This window comes from Filicampus tigris, chromosome 4 (genome assembly GCF_054856515.1).
Source record: "Filicampus tigris isolate MCC_2025a chromosome 4, RoL_Ftig_1.0, whole genome shotgun sequence".
NCBI classification, from domain to species: Eukaryota; Metazoa; Chordata; class Actinopteri; order Syngnathiformes; family Syngnathidae; genus Filicampus; species Filicampus tigris.
In genome coordinates this window covers 2,488,261-2,505,554 of record NC_141220.1, presented here as the reverse complement: position 1 = coordinate 2,505,554, position 17,294 = coordinate 2,488,261, and the positions used below count along the sequence as shown (strand labels likewise).

At 42.4% G+C, this 17,294-nt stretch overlaps 1 pseudogene across 1 annotated transcript; it reads right to left on the bottom strand.

Annotated features, from left to right (window-relative positions):
• Nucleotides 1-5,696: 5,696 nt before the first annotated feature.
• LOC147148096 (uncharacterized) lies at nt 5,697-16,417 on the bottom strand (annotated as a pseudogene). The gene is made up of 6 exons (XR_015086367.1): nt 16,349-16,417; nt 10,245-10,320; nt 7,858-8,445; nt 6,187-6,727; nt 5,841-5,916; nt 5,697-5,757 (listed from the first exon to the last, which is right to left on the bottom strand). The product of XR_015086367.1 is annotated as an uncharacterized LOC147148096 (transcript).
• Nucleotides 16,418-17,294: the final 877 nt, after the last annotated feature.

The window sequence follows — 17,294 nt, the reverse complement described above, 5'->3', positions numbered from 1 at the left end:
ACGGAGGACAAAAAGAAAAAGTAAAAAAGAAATGAGTCAAAGCAGGAAAAGGAGCCAAATTTTGACTAATTTTGATTATATTAATGGCTCTACTAGAGACTGCTGATCATTTTCCTTTTGTTTTACACATTTTAATTCATATTTTTTGGGTGTTTTTCAGGGGTTCTGTGTTGTTTCATTCTAAATTTGTTAAAGGTGAATTGTATTTCGTGTGTTTTTCAGGGATCCTGTGTTTCACTTAAAATTTGTTACGTATAAAAAAGCAATACGTTTATTCTTGTTACACTAAAAAGTAAATATTTTTAATTTACATTTTGTTTTGTCCTGTTTTTCAGGGATTCTGTGTTGCTTGACTTTAAAGTTACAGTAAAAAAGTTAAAAATTTAGATTAATTGTCAGGGAATTCCACTCGGAAGACCAAGACAAGCCTAGTAGTAGGACTGTAAAGCAACTCAGACCAGCCAAGATTGACTTTTTCTTACGCGCGGGATAGTAGAGGCCACTCAAGGTGGTTGCTCCTCCAGTCTGTCAGCCTCTGTGACCCCCTCGCTCTCATTTTATTGAGTTCAAGCAACATACATTCTGAGAAACAGACACACGACAATAGAGGTACTTCCTCTTTGTCTGCACTTTGGAACTGTTGGTGATTTAACCGTCAACTGCTAACAGCATCCTGTTTCCCACTTTACACAGCACATTCTACTCAGATGGAAACTGAGTGGGTGAGTCCAACTTAATGTCACAAGACGAGCATCAAAGAAATGAAACTTTTAAACATGATATTAATGTAATTCTTGATTTCTCTCACACTTCCCTCCTGTATGTCATTATAACTGTCGATTTCTCTCACATTAGTTAAAAGTTCACTGTAGAGTGAAAAAATAAAGAGTATTATAATAGAGTAGTATAAAACATTTTTTTTTATTAATTATCAATTAATTTTGTGTATAATGTTACATTATTGGTAATATATCAATTAAAGAACCAAAAAAATCTAAAGAGCCGTTTGGGAGCCGTTTGAGAGCCAAAAGAGCCGGAATCCATCGATCCATCCATCCATTATCGATACCGCTTATCCTCACAAGGGTCGTGGGGCGTGCTGGAGCCTATCCCAGCTGTCTTCGGGTAGTAGGCGGGGTACACCCTGAATTGGTTGCCAGCCATGCGCAGGGCACACAGAGACAAACAAACATCCACACTCACAATCACACCTAGGGGCAATTTAGAGTGTCTAATTAACCTACCAAGCATGTTTTGTAATGTGGGAGGAAACTGGAATACCCGGAGAAAATTCACGCAGGCACGGGGAGAACATGCAAACTCCACACAGGGAGGCCGTAACCGGGATCGAACCCACGACCTCTGAACTATGAGGCAGTAACCAGTCAACCACCGTGACGCCAAGAGCCGGAATTCCCATCACCAATACATAGCAACATCTTTGCGCCCATATGCTTTTCGAGGAGCCGGGTTTCAAACTTTTATTAAACGTGCGGGAGCCCCATTACAATGTTCCATCCCGGGCGCATATTAGCATATACAATCGCACAAGAGCCGTGGTGGAGCACGAGCTGTCCTCTGCTGCCCCGTCACTCTTAAAATGAAGTTAAAAGTTACTAGTTGAATTGTAACTTGCTCTCTGTTAAAACTAAATATAAAAAAAAAAAAAAAATCTAGTGTTATGCATTTGAAACTTATTGCTGTACCGAACCCGTACCGAACTAAAACTAAAAAACAAAACAAAACAACAGCATAAATTGTCCCAAATGTTGTTAAATGAAAAAAGAACCATATTTTATGCAGACAAAGACATAGCTTAAAAGTCCATCTTAGTGTCATGTCCATTATGAGGATTTGGCAACAGGCACTGCTATCCAAATTTGGGAATTTGTCATACCACCCACAGTACGGGTTTCAAATTAAATGAAATTCATGCATATCTAGAATAATGCCCAATGCCAATGTGTGTGTGTGTGTGCGTGTGTGTACGTGTGTTGGGTGCGCATGGTATGATGGTATGTTAAACTCATAGTTTGCTTGCTATCGTGGGAAAGTAATGATTTTCATTGAAGTTGACATTTAAGAATTAAATGTCCTTAGAGTTTGCTTTCAGATCAATTGTACAATTTTTTAAAAATATGCGGTTAATATTTTTTTTTAAAGCATGTGGCAGAGTATCAAGGGATCTAAGAATACTGCATCCATGAGAAAATGGCAGAAAAAGCACAGATATCAAAATTTGTGAGAGTGTCAAGGCCAACGCTGGCCACCATGTAGCTCCGCCCCTGCTAATAAGCAAATTATCCATTCAAGCATGTTCTGTGCACAAATTAGTGCGTACACACGGTTAGTACATGAGGGCCAATGTCACTTGTGATAGAAAATGCAAATCTATATTTTGTATGCCTGATGACACCCAGCTCTAATAATAACTATATAAGTCATCAAGGTTTTAGGGACATTTTGAACAGGTTACGGATGGTTCTTTCAAATACTCAGGTGACAGAAAACAATTGTTGATCCAAACAAATCAACAATCTATTGCACAGTGGCTTTGATACTGCTGTTCGTAAGTTACATACGGTATTAATCCGTGTCCAGTTTTTTATTTTAGTTTTTAACATTTATGACACTACTAGTTTGTGATATTATACTTGTGCAGTGCGAAAGTAACGCAGTTCAGTAATATATTACATTGAGGCAGTAACGACGTAATATAGTTTGTTACTCCGATTTTTTTTGTAATATTATTACAGTAACTGAGTCGTGTAACGTGTTACAAATTTTGGGACTACAATACATATGTTGACATCTGTATTTTACATTTAACAAGTAGATCTGCTTTTAACATCACTTGATCATAAGCTATTACTTCCAGCAATACTTAAATAAAAAGTTCAAGTCGCACTTGGAGCTTCACGTGACAACGTGAGTGCGCGAGTCAATTCTGTGCCATGCAATTTTATTATCTTTATACCGCCGGTGACAAATGACGTCACGCTACGGCACCATCAATCGGACAAACTACAATAGACGCCATTATTAGAGTCTGATGCGCTCGTTTCTTATTTACCTTTTTTTTTTCAAATCACCTCGAAACTTTGTCTCCATGTAGTAAAAGAAAATTAGAACTAAATGAACTTTCAATTATTATAGATAGAAAAAATAATAATCCATCCATCCATTATCTATACAGCTTATCCTCACAAGGGTCACGGGGCGTGCTGGAGCCTATCCCAGCAGTCTTCGGGCAGTAGGCGGGGGACACCCTGAATTGGTTGCCAGCCAATCGCAGGGCACACAAAGACAAACATCCGCACTAACAATCACACCTAGGGGCAATTTAGAGAGTCCAATCAACTTACCATGCATGTTTTTGGAATGTGGGAGGAAACCGGAGTACCCGAAGAAAACCCACGCAGGCACTGGGAGAACATGCAAACTCCACACAGGGAGGCTGGGGCCGGGAATTAACCCACGACCTCTGAACTGTGAGGCGGACGTGTGAACCAGTCGATCACCGTGCCGCCCAAAAATAATAATGAAAAAGGAAAAAACATTTAGTCAGGTCAGTTTTGATACAATACATATTTTTGCTTTTATTACACATGCCCTGTCTGTGTGTTTCTATCTATCTATCTATCTATCTATCTATCTATCTATCTATCTATCTATCTATCTATCTATCTATCTATCTATCAGGTTAGACCATTTATCTTCACAAGTCCCACTTATTATATGTTATGTATCACCATTATTTGTGTGTAAATGGCAAATGGACTTTCACTTGTATAGCGCTTTTCTACCTTTGGTACTCAAAGCGCTTCACACTGTACCTCATCTACCTCCTGATGACGCAGCATCGGGAGCAACTGGGGGTTCAGTATCTTGCTCAAGGATACTTCAACATGGTCACAATGGCCGGGGATTGAACCCACAACCTGCCGGTTGGGAAAGGACCACTCTACCACTGAGCCATGCCGCCCCCAGTGTGTAAATTAATTTGAGAATAATGATGATTTCATTTGTGGTTTACAGTCTGTGATTATTTATTTACTGGACAAAAATATCACTTCCAATATTTATATTTTTAAAAAATAAGTCTTATTGATACAAATATTGATCAAAGGTAGTGATGTCCCACCACACCATAGTCAAAACATTTAATATTATAGACCACATTATATAGTTAAATATGCTCATAAGTTAACTTTACCAGTTAGAGTATGGCAGCAAATTTTGCATTTTCCTTTTCAGGTCTTGCAATCATTATTAAATAAATTAATCCCCGACTTTTTAAAACGTAACTTAAAAGTAACTTAAACTTGAGTAACGCATTACTCTACAAATAGAGTAATATTGTAAAGAAACTTATTACTTTCACATGCAAGTAACTAGTAATATGTAATATATTACATTTTGGAAGTAACTTGCCCAACACTGTACTTGTGTTTGTTTACCTTTCGCATGGCAGCACACAGCACATCACTGCCTTTTTGGATGGGGACTTGAACAGAACCTAAGAATCGCACCGGGAACTGCTCTATCGAACCATCTTTTTGTCCTGAGAGATGATGAAGGAAAATCATATATTTTATCATTCAATCTATGGAAGTAACGGAAATTGACAGAACAACAGTGATATAGCATGGGTTGCCAGCACCCAGGTATTTGTGCCCCCACACCACGGATCAGTAATGGGGTCTCTTCTAATAGTCCAGCATTAAGCCTTTCTGCCCCTTTAGAGCAAATGTATTCTTGTGTTTGGAAGTGTATAAGTGAGCCAAAAAAACCCTTCCATGTCATGGATAACATCCACATTATGTCCCGTGCGTGGTGTTGTGCATCATCTGTTTATCCACATACACATAATGGAAATGCGGTCCGCACCTCTAAATAAGGCCTTCTAACCACTTGATTGTTTTCTACCACTGTGCTGTTGCACATTAGTGTGCCGCAAGAGCTCATGCAGGTGTGAGGTACAATTAACCTGTGTATGCAGCTGTTGCCAATTCCATTCCTACAACAGAATAGTAGCTTTGTGTCCAACTACAGGCCCAAACGTCACATTGAGTAAGTACATTTGTGAATAAGAAATCATCAGTTCATTCTGTTTGGTGGTGTGCCATGAGATTTTAAACTTTAAACTATGAGCCTTGGTTTGGTAAAGGTTGGGAAACACTATTCTAACATAATATCGTCGCTGTCCTGTGAAAAACACTTATCTCCAATTTTGGAAAGTATTTTAATTTTCACTTTAAGGCGATATCTGTTACGCGGAAACATGATTAATGTAAAAATAAGAAAATGAAAAAAAATGGATATAAGTGTTTTTCACATGACAGTGACAATATACTGTATGTTTTTGGACTGGACTGTAGGATGAAGCTGGAGTACCAAGAGAAACCCAAACAAGTAGGAAAACATACGGTATAAACTGCAGGTTGAACTGAGACATTGAAATAAGCCACCTGCTTGATTTGAGACGACAGTACAAACCATTGGCCACTAGACCTCCGATTGCACCGAGTGTTAACTACTCCCATGTCAAGACTGCTACACACAGTGACAGTTCGATTGAATTGTTTACCTTTGTTAGTATTTTTGGTCAGCCTGACAGCATAGAAAGCAGGGAAGATTCCAGTAGCTCCGGTCCTCATGTTGTAACCCTGACACCATAGATCCTCAGACTGGTTGAGAATTAAGACTGGGTCATCTGTCTCCAGGTACAGCTCATCAGAATGACGGGGAACAAACCTAGTCATGGATAAAGAACAGCACAGTTCAGGCCAACGTCTCGATGGCCACAAGGCAGCAATCAAAATGGTAACATGTTTGACCTGTACACAGCTCTGTGGCTCTGCTGTTGCTCCACTCCATCCAAAACACAAGAAAACACACCAAATGAGCCAGCACCTGAAAAATAGGAATTTATATTGTACATACCTTCTGTTTTTCTATATTTATCATTTCATGACATATACCAAATGGGGCTTTCATGTGAACAACGTGTATTATTGTGTTCAGAAACTCAAGAATATGTTTCTAATGATGCACAGCAATCACCTTTCTCAATGTATCTAATACACTAAAATAAAAAAAATAAAAACATGGTTTGCTACTATATTCTATTCAGTAATAAAGGTGAGAAGGTGAGTGAGAAGGTGAGTACAAGAGGTAACAAACCAGTGGAAGTGTAGTCGTCGTCAGAAGAAAAGAGGTTGAAGAACTTGCTTCTGGGAGCACTTGTTCTCACTGTCATCGTTGTGTCCACTCTTACTGTGCAAGCAGTCCTTGATGGCAACCGGTTCCAGCTGAGCATGTTCATCAACTGCCAGAATGTCATAATTTAACACTGCAGATGCTTCATTCTTTGGTACAGTTTGTGTGCGTACAATATCTCCCTGAGAGACAGATTTGGTGCTCTCAGCCTCAGTCCCATAATCAGCCTTTTCATGCACTGGCTTCACTGTTGACTGGCTCTTCTCTGATTTTGCATCACTTTCAGGGCAGGAGTCTGTACTTTGATGGACTTTCCAGGTGCAAGATGCTCCCTCCCCTTCTTCTTCACGGATGTCAGGGTTTGCTCGATGGGATGAAGGGAGGTGCTGGGGTTCTGGTGGAGGTCCCTCAGTGTCTGAGCTGATGGACATTCTGTTGGATGCCCCCTCACTGCTTGACTGGGAACAAACGGTGGGATTTGGACTTTTCCTGTCATGGTTTTGGCCTAGGAAAACAAGCAAAGAAACAATCATGTGTTCATAAACATGAATTTTGTTAAAATAAATATGTTCTTTTTCAAAAGTATGTCATTTCATTTGAGAAGGACTACATTGTTATGTGCTCAAACGGGCAAAGACAGTAAGATCTGGAAGTGTGTTATTGGGAGGAATAGCCCCCGCCCTGTGAATCCAAGTGGTGCTTTGTTATTGGATTTATATGCTTGTCACAGATTGTTCATAACGAACACAAGGTTCAAGCACAAGAGTGTCCATATGAGCACTTGGCAGAACTTTGACATCCTGAGGGAGGCAGTAGACAGTTAGCATGAGTGGGCCATGTCCCTTGCCTCCATTGGTAAGACTGCCGACCGGAGTCAGGGCCCGAAATTGGTCGGTGCCTGTCGTGGCACTAATCCTCGAACCGGTTGGTGGACCCAGCATGATTTTTCATGTATCATATTAGCAGCTACTTTTTCTTTTGTCCGCTTATAAATAAAAATAAGGATATTAATAATGTTCTGATTCATATTGAAGGTTTCAAAAAAATCATAAAATTAAAAGGTAAATTCTTTTCATTGAACAGCAACCTTTTACAATCCATCCATCCATTATCCAATCCGCTTATCCTTACAAGGTTAGCGGGCGTGCTGGTGCCTAGCCAAGCTGTCTTCAGGCAGTAGGTGGGGGACACCCTGAACTGGTTGCCAGACAATTGCATGGCACACAGAGACAATCAAACATTCGCACTCACAATAACACCTAGGGGCAATTTAGAGTGTCCAACCAACCTATCATACATGTGGGAGGAAAGCGGAGTACCCGGAGAAAACCCATGCAGGCACGGGGAGAACATGCAAACTCCACACAGGAAGGCCGGGGCCTGATTTGAACCCGCGACCTCTGCACTGTGAGGCGGACATGCAAACCAGTCACCCACCGTGCCGCCCACCTTTTACAGTAAACAGTCGATTTGAGTTAACAATACCTTGCAATACTCATAGTATTTTGTACGATTTTTATTTAGGTGAAACTGTCTTGAAGCCTAAAAAGTCGGTAAAGCTATCTGATCATGTGTCTTGCATGAGGACACAGCAAAAGAGCCTAACCCAATTTGAGGCCAAAGGTGATTTATTACCTTGGGCCTTGGTCTTGTCTTCTTTTCTTGATGCGACAGGTGTGCGTGGGACCACCATGGCTGTCAGGTAAACCTGGTTAGGGAGTGAGTTGGTGGATTCCCCCCCTTCCACCCGGGTTGTTCTTTTTGGCACATAGTTTTCCCCTCCCATCTAAGCCTGAGCTTTTAAGTCCATTTGCTTCTTTTGCTCTTTGATTTATGGTCTTCTCTTTCTCCTTCACCTTGGACTCATCACACAGTCTTTCACCTATTCGTTCTTCCCTCCATGATGTCACGCCATCCTTCCCTCTGATGTCACCCAAGCTCCTCTCTCTCAATTGCATCTTTTCCCTCTCCCTCCACCTCTTCCTCTTGCTGCTCCCGCTGCTCCCCCTCTCCGTTAGCTCCTAGGCATGCTAAAGGACTGAGTGTGCGTGGCGCCTTGCGGCTGTTTTTCTCGTGGTTGAGCCCGTGTGTCGCCAGCTGCATCTCGAGTGCTGGCTCTGCTGTTGGCCCCATTGGCAGTTGGAGGTTTAGGGGCTGGGCGGCGGGTGCAGGGTCGGACTTTGTCCTCTGCTTTTGATTGGCTAGCGGGTTGTGTTTGATCACCTTAAAACACAAAGAAAAGCATGTGATTATTTATTCGGTAATTTATTTGGCGTGTGCATGCGTGTGTGTGTGTCTACTCTTCTCTAATACGCTCGAAGCTAGTTGAATGCCTCGTGAAACTGTGAACAAAATAATTCTACTTATTTTTGAGGTAATAGTTAGAAATGCATCACAACTTTCATCTTGTTTTGTTTGGATGCAGACTGGTAGGTAGAAGTTTAAAAAAAATCCCTTAAAGCAGAAATCAACGCAAACATATTTTTTTCAAGAATATGTTCTATGCAGACTGACTAGTTGGAACAGGGCATTCTGAAAAAGCGGAGGGCTTGAAAAAGCAGGAAGCCCAAAATCAGAATCAGAAAGGAGATTAACCAAATCATGGCCATCTTCACAGTCAGAAAATTCTGAGTCTAAAAACAATACATCGTCTGTTAAACTAGAAGGGGCCTGTACAAAATTAGGACAAGTAGGTGGCAAAGATGAGAGGAACATGGAAGAAAAGACAGCTTACACGAAGGGTTTGGGGGTGGCCAGCAGGCTGAGGGCGGTTGGAGGCAGACCGGGACTTGCGACGGCTTGAGCGACCCATCGTGAAGGAGCGACACGAGAGGTTCCCAGTGAAAAGGCAAAGCAGCACCCGGTGAGACTCCTGGACGCCCACAGGACTGGCCCCGCCAAGACCCTCTCGTCTGGCCTCCGGGTCGCCCACCAGACTTGTCCAGCCAAGACCTTCTTGTCTGGCCTCCTGGACGCCCACCGGACTGGCCCCACCAAGAACCTCTTGTCTGGTCTTCAGGAGGGCCACTAGATTGTCCCTGCCATGACCCTCTCGTCTGGCCTCCGGGTCGCCCACCAGATTGTTCCTGCCAAGACCCGCTCGTATGGCCTCCTGGACGCCCACCGGACTGGCCCCGCCAAGAACTTCGTGTTTGGCCTTCGAGAGGGCCACTAGATTGTTCCCGCCACGACCCTCTTGTCTGGCCTCCGGGTCGCCCACCGGACCGGTCCTGCCAAGACCCTTTCGTCTGGCCTTCTGGACGCCCACCGGACTGGTTCCGCCGGGGAACCTCTTGTCTGGCCTTCTCAGATCTGTTCTTGATTTTGGTTTTGATTTAGAAAACATGAAACTAAAGTCTAATTGTTTTTCTCTTGTTTTTTGTTTGTTTGTTTTCTTTTATTTTCTTTGTGACCTAGTCTCTGTTGTTGTTTTAGATTCTGGGCACCAGGTGGTGCTCCTTGAGGGGGGGGTACTGTTATGCCTGGTTGTTTACAGATGTGATGTGTTGTATCTGTTGCTCTGCAGTTGCTATGGTCCTTTTATGCTTTGTTCTTTATGATGTCATATAGGCCTTAAGTCTTAGAGTTTAAAACTTTGAGTTAGACAGTGACACATTGTCAGTACGTCAAAACCTTCTTTGAGTGAGGATGCAAACTCTCTTCCAGTCCTGATCTCTCTTGTTACTTAAATAGTATAGAGCCGCTTTTGACACAGAAAAAACTGGGTACGGTAATGGTATTGGTATACCGTGTAACACTTGCGTGCACTGATCTCCACCATGTAGACCGTGCACCTCATCTAAGATGAATTTTAAAGGGAATGAAGGGAGCCACTTTGATTGGCGGGGAATCAAGTTGGCTGTGTTCATTCCCACAACAGCGCAAATGCCTATTTCTACCTGCGCGCATCTATGATAATGCCAAAAGAAAGAAAACTCCCCTGCACACAGTATAGACTGCACTTTGGGCGAGACTTGCGGTGGACATGAAATTCAGGCCCGTAGTGTTCCAACTGTCCATACCTGTAATGTGTGGGGATGAAGATCGGGAGTCCTTCCAGCTGTCTTTCTTCCCTAAAGAATTGTTGTTAATGGTGTCCTGGGGAGAGATGTTGAGTTTAGAGCAGTAGTGTAAGAGTGAAAAACACAATGACTGAATTTTCACCACCTTGCAATTACACCCATAACACATCTTGTTTACAAAGATAAGCAAAAGGTTATTTACTTGTGGCGTGGATATGTGTTGCTGTGCGCGCATTTGTGTGTGTGTCTTCCTTACAGAATCTTAATAGCATTACACCTCTCAAATATACTGAGTAACAAAAGCTCACCAGGAAAACCTGACCTGAAAAATGCTGATAATTTAGCCTGGAATGACATTTGTCCAGAGCTGGGCACTTGACCCTTCTTTGCCGGTCCGGCCGCAACCCTCCACCCTTGACCTGGGTACCTTTCCGCCCCCCGACCCACTCCCCCAAAAAAGCGTCCGTGATTGACGTCGCCGCGGGAGAGATGCTGACGGCAGAGGCTTTTCAAAGATCATTAGCTGGCTTATTTACAATTCAAACCCGCTGTGGACACGCTTCAAATGCGCCAGTAGTACTTACCCAACTGCGTGTGCTTACTTGCATTGCGAGCCCCAGGGTTGGATTTGTCGTATTGAATGTATAATTATTTGGGTCCAACAGACGGACAGAAGTCGCAGTCAACAAGTTACTTATTTTCCACACTTCCCGTCCTTCACACTTCCCAGCCTTCAAAATAAAAGCATACCAGCAAACCACTATACACTGCAGGTTTGCTATGGCGTATTTCCGGAAGTAGGGAAGACGAGACAGGAGAAGTGCATGAACTCCACCTTGATGTGCCGGCGTCATCCTTGAGTGCTGCGCGCAACTTGACTATGCTCGTGGACACAAGTTGTTTTGAAACAGTTACGTTCCAAGTCGGAGGGCGTCGCTTCAAAAAGACAGCGACAACAATGGATATCGTGCCTGCTACAACCATAAAGGGACCGAGATGACTAGACGATGCATTTAATTTTATTGCGAAAATGATCTGTAAGGTGACGGCTAAGGGGAACGTGGGTGAGTAGCTTCTTTTTACACATACGCCACTGCCAAACTAGTTTGCTTTGCACCAGCAACGTGGTACATCCTCTATGTATGGGAAACTGTATGTCATTGCAACATAATGACATAATGGACCGATCAGAGCAGCAACAATTCCTGATGTGTGCGTGGCATGCGTTGCAGACCTGTTGCCAAAAGCATCATGTGTCGGTCACGTGAATCAATGCGGCAGTTGTCGCTCTCGCCGTTGCGGGAGTAGAGAGAAGCCCAAAAAGAAGCCTTGGCTGAGAAGAAAATTTGGCGGCCTCGCGAGCACGTCACACGCATGAGGGCCGATTAGTGGGCCGGACCAAAATCCACATTTCTTAATCCAAATCCAAATCCCCCACCGCCCCAAAAATGGGCTCCAGCCCAGCTGGTTCGGCCCAGGGAAGGACTGCCCAGCTCTGCAATTGTCCTTTTAATAGTCAAGCATAAAAACATTGACAACATATTCGTTTTTGTACTTTGTAAACTGGCAAACTGCTACAAGTTACCGTATTTTCCGGACTATAAGTCGCTCCGGAGCACAAGTCGCACCAGCCATAAAATGCATAATAAAGTGGAAAAAACATATATAAGTCGCACTCGAGTATAAGTCGCATTTTGGGAGGAAATTGTGCGCTTAGTACACATCATTTCCACCGAGATACGATGGTAACATTTAGCTAACATTCACAAAATTACTGTAAGATAACTTTAAACTCACCAAAACGGTTGTAGATCGATTAAACAAGTCTTTTATTTATCCCCGACCATGTACAATGTTTCCAAGTCTCCAAAAGTATTTATGTATTCGGTCGTAATTATGTCTCCGTCCCCTCTGTGCTCGGCTTCTTACGTGTGTGGTTGCAGGATGAAATACCCCAGCCAGAGGCAGGCAACTGCCTGTTTGTGGTTCATTCTTGTTCAACCATCGTCTGTAAGTAACTTAGACAATTGTGTGTAATGAGCATGCAACATTTATATAGGAGCTGAATTGTGGACGATTGTATTGTGTTGTTGACTGAACATACTAATCGCTATCGCTAATGCTAATCGCGATTGCTAATCATTAGCATGTCTGCCTGTTTGTGGTTCATTCTTGTTCAACCATCGTCTGAAACTAACTTAGATGATTGTGTGTAATGATATTTATATACGAGCTGAATTGTGGATGATTGTAGGTTGTTGACTGAACAATTTATGATGTTTTGTCTCCCTGTGCAGGCGCTTTAGCGCTAAAGCGCCTGTAGAGGGAGGCAAAACATCATAAATACAAGTCAACACTAACAAGCCATGACAGTAATAATGTGTTAATAATTTCAAACATAAGTCACTCCAGAGTATAAGTCACACCCCTGGCCAAAATATGGGAAAAAAAAAAAAAAACGCGACTTATAGTCCGGAAAATCTGGTACACTGTATTGATTCTGCCTGCTAACCGACTGTTATGTTGCCTTGACAAGTTGCCAGTTAATCCAAGGGCACATACTGTATCTGCCTTGGGAATGGTGACCAGTCCAGTGTGCAGTCTACCTTTTTAGTCAGCTAGAATAGGTCCTAGCCCCTTATGTGACCCTGAACAGAACCGGTCCACATATGCACATATTAAGGGCAGTGCTCAAGAGGTAAACCAGCGCCTCTCTAGAACCATTTGTCCATTTGTGACACTTCAGTTCCCTTTCAGAATTTGTTGCTGTCGATTTAGAGTTGCCAATTTTGCAGTCCCCCCCCCGCCCCCAAAATTATTTTCCTTATAACATCATCATTGCTTGCTATTAACATTCAGAGAAAAGTCAATGCTTTGCAGTTGGAGGTTAAATGTTTCAGCACTGAATCATCCACCACTGTATTAGTCTTATACTTAAAATAAGACAACTCTATACAGTCGAAAGAGCATACAGTATGTCAAACTCAACAATTTCCCACATCAATTTATGCACCACCCTAGATCTTAACATGCATATGGTTATCTCTAACCATATCTACTGGATATAGTCTATATAGAATTGATGGGTCATACGCAGCGATCAAATTTTGTGTTAATAACATCCATGGTGGTCAGTAATTCAAAATTCTATAATTCCATTCTAATCAAGCTTGTATTTACCAAAGCTACATCTCTCATGGTGATTTTTATGACCCACATCCTATAACGGAAATATCAACAATTAGTCAATGTGCAAGAAGAAAACAATTTAAGGAAGAAGATGGGAACAAGAATGTGTATTTTGCGACAAAGAAGTGCCAGTGATGAAGGAGCATAATATAGGTCTACAATTTGAGATTGATGTTGAATGGAGGGGGCAGCAAGGGGAATCGAGGCTGACATTTTTGGGGGGATCACGTGGGATTCCCAAGGGATGGAAGTCAAGTTTACCTTTAATCACGTGATTGGGACGGTAGACGATAAAAAGTTGATGGAGCGGGATTATTCAGTAGGGTAAAAAAATGTTGCACGAAATAGTGAGAGTCCATGAGGAAAAAGGGTGCAATTAACTTCAATAAATGAGTAAAATGCAACTTCAGTTGTTGTTTTTTTATGTAGCTGATCTCCAAAATGGGAGCCATACGGGAGTGGGAGTCATGCTGAACGGGAGCAGGATTGGGTGGTAGTCGTTTTGACTGGGAGAGGACAGGATTTATTTATTTTCTAAACTATGGTCCGGGACTGGGACATCCGGGACGGGATTTTTTCTGTGGCAGTGGGATGGGACATGAGTGAAAATCCACTCCCCTGACACCCTCGAAAGGGGACCTAGTGTTTCGCATGTCTGCATTACAGTTACTCAGTTTGAATCTTGGCTATGGCCTTCCTACAAGCTGTTTGCATGTTCTCCTTGTGCTTGCGTGGGTTTTCTATGCATGTTAGGTTCATTGAACACTAAGGGCTCTATTTTCATGACGGCAATCCTGCGCGGCATGTGGCAGATTTCTGCACAGAGGGGAGTTAGACCTGATTGGTAATTTCGCAGATGAGCACAGGCCGGCGGACCTGAGAGAGGGAGGGCTGTGCTTCTGTGGGAGTGGTCATATCTGATTTCATTGGTCAGGGTCAATCAAAGAGGTTAATTTCATTCTCTTTAAGTCACAACATGGCGGAAACACATCTCTGATGTGAAGTGGCTATTTGGAGACGAGATGATTTAAAAATTATAATGCAAAAAGCGGATTAGAGGACCGCTGTGCACATACTGTATGTAAGAGTGAAATAGGTCGCGTTAGACCTACTGTCTACTATGCGTCGGCCACTTAGATGTGGTCTGAGCAGACGTGAGGTTTAGATTGTCAGGTGGAGAATTCCCTTTTTGGCTGGGTTGCTTTATGGGCTGAGAGGCCACTATTCCAGCCAGCAAACCCATTTGTTTCAGCCTGCCAGTACATTTCAAAATCAGCAAATTAAGTGCCTTCAGTCGACCTAGCTGTGTTGTCACCTTCTTGTTACAACTACATTTCCACACTGTATTTAGAGGGTCGGCCAAAATAATAATGTAAATATAGTACTGACTGCACAACCTTTGTTACTAAGGGTGTCATCAAAAGTCTCAATAATTTAATACCTAAAGTATCAATAATTTAACTCACAACAAGAAACAGCACTGTAACTATATCACACCCTGTTTGTCCAAATAACACATTAATTAAACACAGTCTCAAAAGTTAACTGTACACTCTAAAAACAGTTATTAACTCAAAAATGGACCCACCTGCTACTTCCATTCGACCCAACTTTCTGGGTAGTTTTGTACAAAAAAAACCCTGAAAGTTGGGTTAAATTGTTTGTCTGTTTTCACCATGATATTTTGTTACAAGTATTTAATGTGAAGTTCTTTAATGCAGTGTTTTCCACCCTTTATTGAGCCGAGGCAGATATTCAACATCGGGAAAAACCCACAGCACACCATTGAAGTCTGATCCTATGTTATGTAAACTTGCCTATTGGTCCATTTTTGTAAAAGGTAAATGGGCTTTCACTTGATAGTGCTTTTCTATCTGAGGTACTCAAAGCACTTTAACACTGTTTCCTCATTTTACCAACTGATGACACAGCATCAGGAGCAACTGGGGGTTCAGGCTCTTGCTCAAGGACACTTCGACATGTCCACAAGCCGCGTGATGCCACAACCTTCAGGTTGGGGGGCAACCACTCTACCACTGAGTCATGCTGTAACTCATTTTTGTTCATTTTAACTATTTTTGTTGTCCTACTTGTTCAAATGAACTGACTGTGATATACATATATATATATATATATATATATATATATATATATATATATATATATATATATATATAATACACACACACACAGAGTACAATCTGATAGACTACACATAGAATTCAGCGCTGTATTACATTTGTTTTTTGTTATAATAAGTGGTATTGCATGTGATGTGATCTGGCTAATGCAGGTCCTGGGGTCAGTGCAGCTGGCTCAGTAGTTAGAGAGGACAAAGTTTATAGCAGCCAGTCAAAAAGCTTTTTCACATGCTGGAAGTCAGAAGTTGACTCTATAGTGAGTTCTGAAGTAACTGTATAAAAATCACTTAATTGGGTTGTATGCCGGACATAAATATGTCCAGCCTAAAGTTGTTTATGTATGTAAACATTTGTTTTTCTTTAGATGCATTTCTGCATTTAAAAAGACTACCGGTAATATTTCAATGAGAAAATAAATAAATAAATAGGTATCAAATCATTGTTTGAAAAATGTATTTGTGAAAATATGTAAATTCTAGTATTCACCAGAGCTGGGCATCGCCTATTTCCCGTCTGCATATTTAATCGATCCAAGTGGTCCCAGTCGGTCCAAGTCAGCCAAACAACATCGAGAACGAACTTAACCTGTACCACGTCACACGTTGGTGCCGCACTCCTGAAAAAATTGTGTACCTTGCCATCCCACAGACGCAATGACGTGTGCCCCATATTGTTATTTCACCAATCACCACGCTTGTGCGTGTGAGTGTGTCTGTTGTTTTTGTTTGATACTTTTTCTTTGTTTGACGGCGTGTCTGCTCGTGGGGCGCTTACTTGTGACGTGAAGATTACTTTCTCGACGCCGATTGGCTGTCGCAGACGAGGCATAGACCGGGACCACATGGTCGATGAAATACGCAGGACGGAACGCGGTGGCGGTTAGGCGATGCCCAGCTCTGGTATTCACATTGAACGTAAATCAGGTATTCAATTTTTCTTAAAGTGAAAGTCAAACCAAACGTTTTTTTCAAGAATATGATCCATGCAGACCCACTAGTTGAAACACGGCATTCTGATTAATATTGCATTTGTGGAATATGAGTTAAGCAGCAAAATCCACACGTTTTTTGCCATCTCAGGGCACTTTTGTCACTTCTGTTGATTGAAAATGACATCACAGTTGCTCAGGCTTCAGCTAACGACCAATCATGGCTCAGCTTCAGAAAGCTGGTGAGCTGTGATTGGTCGTTACATGAGCCCTTAGTAACTGTGATGTCATTTTCAGTCGACAGAAGTGACAAAATGGCCGCCCCTTGAGATGGCTAGATTTGTAAACATGTGAGGCGAACATGATACCCACTAAAGTATGGAAACAGGTGTGATAAAAAAGCCTTTCAATGAACCCGGCAACACAGGCACAAGAGCTCTCTGACGAAAGAAAAAAAATTTCCACCCGGTGTCAAACTGGGGAAGTTCTGTGAGAGAGGCAAACGTGATAACGACCACACTATGGAAACTGCAACGCTCAAATCTTTTTAACAAACCCGGCAACACATGCACAACAATCGACAGGAAGAAAAACCTCTCCACCCGGTTTCCAACTGGGGACCTATCGCGTGTACGGCGAACGTCATATGTCATCTTCCAAACCGCTTATCCATTAAAGGGTCGCGGGGAGGTGGTGGAGCCTATCCCAGCCGTCAACGGGCGAAGGCAGATTACGCCCCGAACCGGTCGCAAGCCAGTTGCAGGAAACATGAGGCAAACGTGATAAATACTA